The sequence below is a fragment of the Podarcis bocagei genome (genome assembly GCF_964188305.1).
Source record: "Podarcis bocagei genome assembly, chromosome: 16".
In the NCBI taxonomy this organism is placed as follows: Eukaryota; Metazoa; Chordata; class Lepidosauria; order Squamata; family Lacertidae; genus Podarcis; species Podarcis bocagei.
In genome coordinates, this window is record NC_138142.1 from 23,253,828 (window position 1) to 23,266,564 (window position 12,737).

A 12,737-nucleotide genomic window follows, 5' to 3' on the forward strand; every position below is an offset into this window, starting at 1 on the left:
CCCTGGATCTCTTGTAGGATTTAGCTAAATCACTACAATCATATAAATGTATTATGATGAAATGGCAGAAATGACCGGAAGAATCAGAAATCAGGAAGACCAAAATTTTAATAAGGACTGGGGAAAATTTATAATTTATCTTAAATATCATTGTAAACAGTTTAAAATCATTAGTAGGATTGGAATGGCACTTGTTGTTTAATGGTGGGTTTTGGATATAATGGAGATGTAAAAGATTTGGATTATTATAAAAGATGCAGGAGGAAATGATTAACAATAAGACCCACAATCAGCTGCTCTGATCAACATGAAAGGATGCTGTTTCCAAGGTGATAGCTCTAGAGCTTTGAGGATGGAATGCTCAGAAGGGCTTCATTCCCTGAAGCACAGCAATGCTGGGACTATGATGCCTCCAGGTTTAGGCTGTGTGGTGTCTACAGGTCCAGTGTGTCCAGAACTTTCCCCTCTTTGCTAATCTTGCTGAATTAGTTGGTATCTGTACAGTGGTGCCCCGCAAGACGAATGCCTCGCAAGACGGAAAACTCGCTAGACGAAAGGGTTTTGCGGTTTTTAAGCTGCTTCGCAAGACGAATTTCCCTATGGGCTTGCTTCGCAAGACGAAAACGTCTTGCAAGTTTGAGAGCCAGTGTGATGTAGTGGTTAAGAGCGGTGGACTCATAATCTGGTGAACCGGGTTCGCGTCTCCGCTCCTCCACATGCAGCTGCTGGGTGACCTTGGGCCAGTCACACTTCTTTGAAGTCTCTCAGCCCCACTCACCTCACAGAGTGTTTGTTGTGGGGGAGGAAAGGAAAGGAGAATGTTAGCCGCTTTGAGACTCCTTAAAGGGAGTGAAAGGCGGGATATCAAATCCAAACTCCTCTTCTTCTTCTTTCCTTTTTCTTAACACCGTTAATAAGTTGCGACTTGACTTCGAGGAGCAACTCATAGAACGCGGTGTGGTAGCCTTTTTTGAGTTTTTTGGTGATTTTTGAAACTTTTCCGACACCGTGCTTCGCAAGACGAAAAATTTGCTAGACGAAAAAACTCGTGGAACGAATTAATTTCATCTTGAGAGGCACCACTGTATAGTGATTACTGAGAAGTATGATGGGCTGCAGTTATCAGCTCTGAAATGTCTAGCAACCAGGCGCTCCACTTATTTTGGAACGAGAGAGAGAAAAGCTCTGGAGGGGAGGACCCGAACCACTGGTTTCAAATGACAAAAAAATGAGATGAAATTTTTATTTTTATTTTGTCCCTGGGCATCTAATGGAGAGGCAAGATCTGTTGGAGTGTTAATGCTATGAGCCCCTCCATCCTATGTTCAAACTACTGTTGCCACACACAAACACAAACACACACACACACCAAACCCGTCATCTGTCCTAGAAAAACTTGAACATCTCATTTCTCCTCATGAGAACATGGTGGCCATCTTGGGTGCCGTGATCGTGCATGATTTCGGGATCATGGTAAAAGCACATTTTTCAGGGCTGCGATGTTGTTTGGCACTCCCAAAATGCAAGTTTTGGGGCACTGTGCCCCCCCCAAAGTACTTTTATCATGGGGAAATCATGGCTCAGCATGGCGAGAATAAACGGGAAAATGGTGTCCCAGATGGTAGCATCCCAGTTTTTCCCTTTGATGTGTTAGAGGGTATGTCACATACATACATAAACCCATATGTATCCTAAAGACACCTTCATTCCACAGAAACTTGATTCCACATTGGGTAAGCGCTGGAGTCTCTCACACCTCAGAGATTGAGGTGTGTGCAGCAATATATATTCAGGAAAGCTTGGCTGTTTACTCTGTAATGACAAGATATGAAGGCTAGAGCTGAGAGTCATTTCACAAGATGTGTGAATCAAAGAACTGGCCATGTTTTCAAACAACTCAGTGCGCCGTAGCCCTTGAATGCACAGTTTTTAATCTTACCTGCCAACTTCTCTGCCTTCATTCTTCTGCGGTCAGACCCAGAAACAAATGAGCAAAAGCCCGGTGAAAAGGGATATTTTTCATCTGCTCTTGGGGCTGATAGGATGCCTCCCTTTAATGTACAGTTGAAATACACAAATGCAAACCTCCCTTTGGGGAGAGGAGGAGGAGAGAGAAAAATATATATCACTCAATGCATACTCCACTAAACAAAAACAAATGGCCCTGAAGTAAGATCTTTCTTCAGGGGGTCCCATTGTTTTATGAAACCCGCCCTGAAAATGTATTAATCTCATAGCTGAATGGGGGGGGGAGTGTGTGACAACAAAGGATCAACTTTCCATGGTATTCCCCCCCCCACCACCATGGTTCTCTGAAAGTTTGTTCTTCTAATTGATTTATTCTGTTAGTAGGTGGTGCGTTACGTTTGTTTGAAATGCCTCTAGTGGGTTCATTTGGAGCGTCTGGCCTGACATAAACCAGACGCATTGGCTGCCTGTGTTTTGTGGAAATGGACTTAAATTCTGCAGGCAAATTTGCTGCTTTTTTATATCCATTTTTTACAAGGCTCCTGGGAGCCGGGGGAAATTCTGCGGACCTTCACCGTACAGCGTTGTCTGTTTCGTCACTGTGTACGTTATCAACATCCCCTGAGCCTGGGAATAATTCTTCATGCTTCCAGTGTTATGATCTTCTCTTCCTCTCTTCTTGGGACAGTTTTGCTCAGGCCTCTCCCTCTGGTCCTTAGGTCACGATCCTCCCAGACCACAACTTCTCTCCAGCTGTGCTCTGCTGTCCTCTTTGAGAGTTGTTCCCTGGCCTTGCACAATAACCATGTCTCTTGCTGGCTTGAATGTTTGCGTTTGTGGGCTTGTGCGTGATACTGCTTTAAATGCATGGTGCAGATGGGGCCTTGGCTAGTTAGAGAAAGGCCCCATCTGCACGATGCATTTTGTAATAATAAAATTGAAGGTCTTATATATATAATAAATGTTCATAAATGTACCAACCAAGCACGTACATAGATCAGCAGAGGAAGACTGACCTGAAAACATTTTGACTCCCAAGCTGACCAAATGTTTCTCTGCAAGGAGGGAGGAGGTGAAAAAACCTTCCTTGTTACAGAAATTGGGTAATCGCCATTTCAAAGGAATGGGCAGACTACCAGGAAAGGCAATCAGATAAGGCATTATCAGATAACCGAACAGACAGGGAAAACAACAACATTCAAATTTCTGTTGTAGACCACCTTTTCTGTGATGTAGGTATGATGTTTGTGGGGGGTGGTCTTGGGTTACACCCCTTCTGTGATGTATGTATGATGTATGGAGGGGTGGTCTTGAGCTCCAGGGACGGCAGTTTAAAATGTCTATATAAGGGCAGGCACACCTTTGTTCTGGGTCCTCCTCCATCCTCCTGCGTGTGAGGGCAGTACCCTGTTGCAACAGCTTTAATAAAGATCAGGCTTACTAGCTGCTTTGCTTCTCAATATTCTCTGGTTGGCCTCTGTTATTTTCTCCTACCAATAGGGAACCCACGTAAGGACTCTATGCGGGCTCTTGGATTCCCCATAAGGGAAAAAGGACAGATTTTGTTTACAACAATTTAAAGCAGGATTGTACCATGTTGTCCCACAAAGAATCATGGGAACTGTAGTTCATTAAGGGTTGAGAGTTGTTAGGTGACTCCTTTTACCCTGACACAGATACAATTTTCAGAGTGGTTTAATAAACAAACTCTCTTCCAACCCCAACCCCCTCTTCTTTAGTGGAAGGGCAGTGGCTCAATGGTAGAGAATTTGCTCTACATGCAGAACATTCCAGCTTCAATTCCTGGCAATGTCCCCTGTCTAAAAGGTGCTGCCAGTCTGTGTAGACAATACTAGGCTAGGTGAGCTAATGGTCAGTTTCAATATAAGGAAGTTTCTTTATTTTATTTTAGAACCATGAAGACTGGGAACATATTTTATTTCTAAGGAACGGCTGAAGAATGGTAGTTGAGCATCTGGTTCAATTCCTGGCATCTCCAGGTAGGGATGGAAAGAACTTCTGCCCCAAACTCCAGAAAACAGCTGTAGACAATCCTAAGCTAGATGGATGCAGTGGCATGACATGGGAGAGGGGGCAAAGGAACAGTTGTCCTGGGTGCAAAATTGTTAGAGGGTGCAAATTTTCAACACCCAGCAGTGCCTCAATACAGCTGCATGCTTCCATCACTAGGCTCTGTTGAAAACGGCTTCTCCATGCAAACCAGGAAGTGACCTCTCCAGACAACGGAACAACTCATATTATCTCTGCGGCTGAAACCACCTGGGTGACACAGATGCCGTTAAGCAGTTGAATGTGCATGTGTACTCTGTCCGTTTCCCTTTCTCCCAACCGCGTGGCCCCGGGCACTGGCAACCTACACTATGCCACTGGATGGACCAATGGTCTTGCTTGGTGTAGGGTGGCTTCTTACATTCCCATGTTAGTCCTATGGATGGAACCCAGAGGCAGCTTTTGCCTGACAGTGACTTTGGAGAGGAAGCAATGATGCCTAGATCATGTGGTACCCTTGACTCTCCCTGTATCATTAAAAACTAAAGATTTTCCCATCCCACCACATGGATGAAATTCATTCTCATTCTCTCTCTCTCTCTCTCTCTCTCTCTCTCTCTCTCTCTCTCTCTCTCCCTCCAATAGATCAGTCTTCATCAAAGCCTTAGGATGTAATTAAGAGCCTAGGGACTTCAATCCAGGTCAAGCTGATGGAATCTCATAGATGATCTCTTCAGTGGCCTAGCTGGTTCGATGGACTCATGCCCAAGAATTATTTCATGCACCAGAGCAGATGGATGCCTTAGGATTTATTGTCCACCTCAAAAAAAGAAAGACAAGAAAAGGCTCGTGATGCTTTCAACTTCTTTGACAAACCACAGGCTACATCTAAAGGGGGGGTATTGCACAGCTCAGCTGAAGAGTGAGGAGTTCACTTGGTTGTGTGTCCTGCAGCTAGGACAGTGGTGAATATTTATTCTTCTTGTTTTCAGGAGAGAACCTGTATGTGTGAGGCTGTTCCTAAGTAGTCCTTTACCTCCTTAGCAATTATACTAATTATAATATGACATGGGGAAATGTTGCTCAGTCACAGAGTACATGCATTGTTGGGTTTGGAGAAACCTCTATTTGAAACCCTCAAGAGCTGCTGCCAGACAGTGTAGACAGTACTGAGATAGATGGACCAAGCATCTGATTCAATGAAAAGCACGTTCCTATACAGGTATTTCAAAAATACTATATGGGGAAGGGCTGCAGCTCAGTGGTAGAGCATCTGCCTTGCATGTAGAAGGTCCCAGCTTCCATTCCCAGCATTTCCAAGCAAAGACTGCCAGAAACCCTGGAGAGCCACTGCCAGTCAGTGTAGACAATACTGAGATAGATGGATCAAGGTACATTCCTGTGTCCCTGTGTCTGAAGAGAAGAACTGCAATGCAGTGATTTGAGCATATGCTTTGCATACAGAAGATTCCAGGTTTGACCCCTAGCATTTCCAGGTTGGGAATGTCCACTGCCCCAAATCCTGGAGAGCTTCTGCCAGTCAGTGTAGACAATTCTGAGCTGGATGGGCCAATGTTCTGACTCAATACATTCCTGTGTCATAAAGGAAGGGCTGTAGCACAGTGGTTAGAGCATCTTTATGAAACTCTGGAGAGTCACTGCCAGTCAGTGCAGACAATACTGAGGTACATAAACCAATGGTCTGACTCAGTATGAGGCAGCTTTCCATATTCTTCCTGTGGATCCCAAAGCATGAACAGCAGGCACTGACCCTGAAAGAATTTACAGCCATTTAAGGCACCGTGTCGTACAATATACATCTTATTAATTGCTTACTTCATAAAATTTATACACTGCTTGATTGAGTGTGTTTTTTGTCTTTAAAAAAAACCAGCAACCTCAAAGCAGTTTACAAAAAAGATTTTAAAAACTCCAAAAAATTAACAGCAATAACTTTTGAGTAAAAGGTAAAGGGTAAAGGGACCCCTGACCATTAGGTCCAGTCATGACTGACTCTGGGATTGCGGTGCTCATCTCGCTTTATTGGCTGAGGGAGCCGGCGTACAGCTTCTGGGTCATGTGGCCAGCATGACTAAGCCACTTCTGGCAAAGCAGAGCAGCGCATGGAAACGCCATTTACCTTCCTGCTCAAGCGGTACCTATTTATCTACTTGCACTTTGACGTGCTTTCAAACTGCTAGGTTGGCAGGAGCAGGGACCGAGCAACGGGAGCTCACCCCCTTGCGGAGTTTCGAACAGCCAGCCTTTGGCAAGTCCTAGGCTCTGTGGTTTAATCCACAGCGCCACCCAACTTTCAAGTAGCTAAGCTTAAAAAACCGGTTGAAACTCGCATCAACTTCCTAAATATCTAAACATTTTTTCCGGGGAAATGCCCAAATGGCAATAAGCAGGGAGTTCCAAAGTGTAGGTGCCACCACAATAAAAGGTTGAGTTCTTACAAATGCGGAACAGGTATTGTGTGATACCTGAAACGGTTGCCAGTTCCACTGACGTATCTACGGTAGGGTGATCTCATAGGTAAACTGGTCCCAAGTCATTAAGGGCAGCAATGACAATGAAACAATGCAGTCTCTGACTCCACCCAATGCACCACCTACCAGTGCTAAGAGCTATCCTATCAGCTCTCCACATACCCTAAGTGCACAAAGGTGCCCTTGGTGTGCTGTGCTGTCCAAGACACCCAGTACCCACAGCCCTGATGCCATTCCAAAGACCCCCTTTGCCAGCTTCCAACTGTTATAAATTTTTTATGGTACACCCACATAGCAGACAGACACTCCACAGAAAACCGATCCTTCACCCTTCAAAACATTCTCTGAGAATACTACACATTATTTTAGCACACAGAACAATTCTAAAAAGCCATCTTGGCTCTCCTAATTACTCCAAATATTTCCTCTAGAGAAGGGGATATGTTGGAGACACCTTTCCCAATTGCCCCCCCCCTTACAAATCCTACAAATATTGTCTTACGGGCATATTTTGTGTATGAATAGGACCTGGATTCAAGAACTAAGGTATTTACCATCTCAAAATAATGGCCAGACTGCCCAGGTAATTCAATCAGTAAAATGTTATCCGGTATCTTGGCAGACAGGAGAGAAGCCACACTCAAATTTCTGTGGTAGACCTCCTATTTCTGTGATGCATGTATGATGCTTTTAGAATGGTCTTTGGCTAAGGGGTTGGGCATTATCTAAAGTCTTTAAAGGTTCCTGCACACTTTGCTCTTGGTCTTTCTCTCTCACCACCTTGCAAAGAGAGGGATCTGGGACTCTGTTGCAACGGGAAAATAAAGATCTGCCTTGCTTTCATTGGATCCTGCCTCCATCCATTCTTCCCTGACTGATCATGGACTTAGGGGACACATAGTCCCTTGGGGAGTTGGCAACCAAAGCCAAATCCATCCCCCCCCCCAACACAACTTAAAGCTTTCCAACTTTCTTGCTGTTGACTTAAGCCCGGCGACAGGTAATGAGCGTGGAAGTCGGGAATTATTAGCACCCTCCTGATGCTAATAGCAGCTGATCTAATCATACAGCCTAGGCAGTTGTTTTCCAGCCCAAGCTAGCATCTCCCCACAGATTTCAGAGAGCAGAAACCAGCCTTTGCAAATGCACTGGGGAAGAGAAGTGTGTGTTTGAAAAGGGACCTTGATGCGAGCATTTAGGAGCCAGGCTAGCAAGCTGGCAAATGCCTCTTTGCTTCCTGGTTTCCATCAGGGCCCTTGCGCTCCCTCTGTTCCCCCACCGGAGCACTGGGGGGGGCCCTTGGAGGTGCTACAGGCGCTGCACGGTGGTGCAGAGGGACAGGAGCAAACCAACTCTGATTTGTGCCCAAAGGCATCAGTGTCATACTGGTCGTGATGTCAGCTCCGGAGAACGTCAAGGCAGCAGTCAGGGTGTGCTGTCACAAAGAGAAATAGATATCATTTCAAACACAAAAGCTCTTGAGAGAAGGGAGGGGGAGGAAGGGCTGGAGTCCCACAATGCATCGCTTTCTTTTCTTGATCACCTGACCCCCTTCCCAAGCCTTATTTGTTTGCTTCCTTGATTAATTATTTTAATTAGAACGATAGAAGCTGGGAAGAAATCCTGTGAAGCTATCACACACAGAGAGATCCACAACCACAAACCACGTATTGCAAACAGTGCTTTTGTGCCAATGTCCTGCAATTGTTTTGGTACTGTGGGATCAGAACCACAGATCTCTGGGGTTAGAGATTGATTGTTAAACCACATTGGGAATTGTAGCTCTGGGAGGGGAGTAGGGGTCTCCTAGGTGTCTCAGTGCCGTAATAAATGACAGCTCCCAGAATCCTTTGTGGGAAGCCATGACTGTTTAAAGTGGTATGATAGTTCTCTTCTTTTAATTAATAGATAGATAGATTTGTCAACAGCCCTTCATCTGAAGATCTCAGGGAGATCACAACAAAAAAATACAAAATGACAACACAAAATACGTAATAATAATTAGAAAACCCATAACCCCACAATCCCAATTTCACCATATTCATAATGGTGGAATGGACTCCCTTTGAAGGTGATGGACTCTCCTTTGTTGGAGGTTTTCAAAGAGAGGTTGGATGGATATCTGTCAGGTAGCTGTGTTTCCTGCATTGCAGGGTTTGGACTTGGGGTCCCTTCCAATCCTGCAATTCCATGATTCTATGAGTTGTGTGGTTCTCGACCACCTTCTGTGATGTCCACCAATAATAGGGTGGGAACCTTTGTCAGTTTGCATTTCTTAATGCAGAAAGTATTGATCTGATGTGTAGAGATCTTTCCTATTCTAATTAATTAAAAAGTGTTCAGGAAGCTTCTCTGCGTGAAAGAAACAAGCAGAAGGTTCGTGATGTTTGGGTTATTCCTTTAGAGAAGCTAAGTTCAGCTGCCTTAAACTGGTTCTGTTACCGCTTTCTGTCAAAGTCATGCTGACTATAAAAGTAGGGCCAGAAGGAACCTGAATTTCACTTTCTATCTCTTTTCCTTCTGGTGTGGTGTTCTGTATATAATATGCTATAATGCTAAGGTTTAGTCTTATTATAAGTTATTGTGAGTTTAAGTTAAGTCTGCTGCAACTGGATTTCTCATGGACTATGCCAATCCTGAATGTATTGGATTTACCATTATGCTCATTTGCCTTTGGTAGCAGTAAAGCTCTGCTGGATGAAATACAACCGCCTCTGGTCTATTTTTTGGGAATCCCACAATGTGTTTAAGTTTTTACTCTGCTAACTATACATTGGAATCTGCTCTGGTTCAATATTGAGTAGAATTCCATGACAACCTCACCCATCTCTCTGCTTCTGCTGTTCCCAAATCCAGCCTCCAGTCCAGAAAACAACCAGCTGCCTTATATCCCTGCTGAGTCACTGAGGTATTCAGGGGAATCACTGTTAGTGTATCCCCATGCCTCAGATGCATAGCTTGGCTCCACCAGGAACTGTGCATTCAGCACTGTGGACCCAATGTTATGGAACTCCCATCCAGTTAAAGCCAGATAGTCCCTCTACCCACTGAACTTCCAGCACCTTCTGAAGACTTAAATTCCAGCAGGCTTTTAAACTGAATTCTGATTCTATAGTTTTAACTCATTTTAGTCTTCTTGCATTGGGTCTCCTTGTAGGCTGCTTAGCAACAACTGTGAATAAGTGATATGCAAATCTTTGATACAAATAAATATTTGCAATCCATCTTGCTTTAACATGTGTTCCACCCATGTCCATTCCAACCTGTTTCCACATTTATTTAGAAAATACAAAATGCAACCAAAGGGTGTAAATTTGCAGAATTATTTATTTAATTAAATAATGGGGGGACGGGACACACACACACATCAAAGTGGTTTGGAGCAATAAAACATATAGCCGTGCAATAAAAACCATATTAAAAAGTTATAAACATACTTCAATTAACCATTGTGGAAGGATGTGTTCTTAATTGCCTGCATAGTTTTCCAGCAGGCTCTTAACAGTTGGACAGAAGGCGCCTGCTAGATCTCTAGTGGCAGAGTGTTCCACAGGATTGGGCCGAAGACACTGAAAGCTCAGTTTCTTGTTGTGAAATGAGCCTTGCCAACTCAGGGAATGACACGTGATGTTCCTGCAGATGATCTTGGTGATCAAGGTGGGATATAAAGGTTCAGGTGACCCTCCAAATTTGCATTTTTAAAAAAAGTTCAAGCAAAGAACTGCATGGGAACATTCAGGAAGTTTGAAAGTTTCATTGGCATGTTAGCTCCAGGTGGTATGGATCAGGTCAGTTTGCATTGGCCTTAGCCAGGTTTGGACATTTCCTTTTTTATTTTTTTAAAATATATTTTTATTAAAGATTTCTTGGTTTACAAAAGTATGTGCAATGTCTCTTTTTTCAAGTTACATTTTCTATAGATCAATTTCATTTCTTGAGACATTAGTGTTACATTGGGAAGAAAAGGGGGAAGAGGTAGAGGGGGGAATGGTGAGTGGGGTGGGGTCGGGCGGCAATGCTTCTGTTCTACTTAGTGTATGTGTGGGGTTTTGTGTCAGAGTCACTGGTTTGGGTTCTCTTTACTATCCGTTTGTGTTTCTTTGGTGTTGAGAGAGGTTGGGGGTGGCCCAGGGTGTGGTTGGTTGTCTTTGATTGGCTGTAGTGAAATTTGTTTTCGTGGTAGCACAAGGATGGAAGACGGAAGAAACCCCAACTAAAGAATCATGGCAAGAAAAATTGATGGACTATGCAGAACTGGCAAAACTGATATATAAGTTACGGGACAAGGATAACTGTGACTTTAAGGATGAATGGGAACCCTTTACAAAGTATCTGAAGACTCAACAAAGCGAACTGGACTCCTTGGCAGGTTTTGAATAAACACTCACAAACTTTTTATTGATAATAATCAGCTAAATAGTTTGAGGATCTATACAACTTTGTAACATGCAGAAAACAGCATTCTTAGAGAAACCAAAGACTGGAACTGAGGGAAGTTGGGGGGTGGGGTGGGGGTGGGTTTTGTGGGGGGGGAGGGAGGAAAATGGGGGAAAAGACAAGGATGATATGTTTTTGGATAATATGTCTTGTTATAATTTTGAATAAAAAGAAAAAAGAAATTTGTTTTCGTGTGTGAGTGGTGTGTGTATGTGTAGTTGGATCAGGTTAGCCAGATTGATTTGAATGCTGCTGGCGGGTTCTTCTTGTCATCTTGTTGGGCTGTGTATGTGACAAAGGGTAACCATACCAGGGTGAAGGCGTCTTCTTCTATTTGTCCCCGTGTCAGTGTCAGTTTTTTGGTTTGTTTTTCTAATAAGGCTGTTACCTATTTGAGTCCACGTCCAATGCCCTCTTGACTTCTGGCTAGGCAGCCCACCCTCTCCCCAGCACCTCCAATAGTCTAGTTTGGGCAAACTGCTACATAACTTAGATCTGGCTCTTTGTGATGACAGAGAAGGAGCATAAAAGGGGGAAGTGTACTTGAGCTGGGATTGCACCCAAGGCCTAAATTCCCAGCAAAGCTGGTTCCTGTTCCTCCTGCTGCTGTCTACTTACTGGGTGGTCTCCCAAGTTAAGTGGTTCATCTAAAGCCACACGGAGATTACTACGTATCCTCAGTCAGGGCAAATTATAGATAAGCTGTGCCAAAGCATTGTGATTAGAGGGTGCAAACTGCAAAGGAACTGGGAACTCCAAAGTCGCCCTCCTCCAAATTCTCATTGTCGTCTCTCACAAGCCTTTTTGCATTCAGAGACCCATCATTTAAACGAAGCAGATTCCTTCCCCCTCCCCTCCCCAACCAACCACCATGTACCTTTCTACACATTGTAGACTCTCCCTCTCTTTCCTTTCTCGCTACCTCTGGAACAAGAGCAGGTGTGGAGAGGTTCCAGAGTGGCACATCTCACCCGCCAGAGGTCACTTGCATAATTCATCTCACCTACCAGAGGTCGCCTGTCTAATGCATCAAGCACAACAGGTTGGCTTCTCTTATTAAAAGGAGGCTCTGGAGAGGACAGAGGTTGATGTCAAGGGCAGATCCGAATGAGGCAAGGCCTTAGGGGAATCCTGGTGATTCAAGAGGGGTGATAGATCTCCACGCGCCAAGAAAAGGGGGTAGGCAGGAAAGGAGACACATTTTACGAGGTCGTGAACATCTGATACGAATAAAGCATTGAGATGGTACAGGGCTATTTGAGCTGGTGTCACAGACAAGAAGAAGAGAGGCCTGACTCAAGCTAGGGCTGTGTCAGTGCCCGAGGGATTTTGGAAGAGTAGCTCCTGGAAGAAAACTATTCATGAGTGCAATAAGCTATCAAAGGAAACGATGGCACAGGATGTTTCGGAGGCTGCTCTTGCTGCGTATGAAAGCAGAGCATGGAAATCTCCATAGAAGGACAAGTCCCTGACTTTAAGCATTAGAAACCCCATCATCTCCACGGATTATACTGAAGGAAGCGGGTGTCCACTAGTTCAGGGTGCATTTATGCTGGTGTTTTACTGCCCAATGTAGGATTCAAACTATTGCCGTAATTCAATTTGCTGTTAAATTATGAGAGCTAAGCCCAAACAGCTCTGCATTTTTGCAAAATATTTTTGGTAGGGCTGCAAAATGCCTTCACTTTTCAGCACCCCAACGAACATGCGTTGAGGTTGCTCATACTCATCCCCCCCTACTTTGCTGATGTCCTTTTGTAGCTAGTTCCAGTTACAGAGCCTTGAGACGGCATCTTGCTCATTGTGTGATCCATGATTGGGTGGAATCAC

General features: G+C 44.2%; 1 long non-coding RNA gene across 1 annotated transcript; it reads left to right on the forward strand.

Annotated features, from left to right (window-relative positions):
• The first annotated feature begins 367 nt into the window (after window positions 1-367).
• LOC308575648 lies at window positions 368-4,791 on the forward strand. Its single transcript, XR_014002900.1, has 4 exons — window positions 368-488; window positions 1,075-1,657; window positions 3,881-3,968; window positions 4,624-4,791. It is a non-coding gene; the product is annotated as an uncharacterized lncRNA (long non-coding RNA).
• The last annotated feature ends 7,946 nt before the right edge of the window (window positions 4,792-12,737 follow it).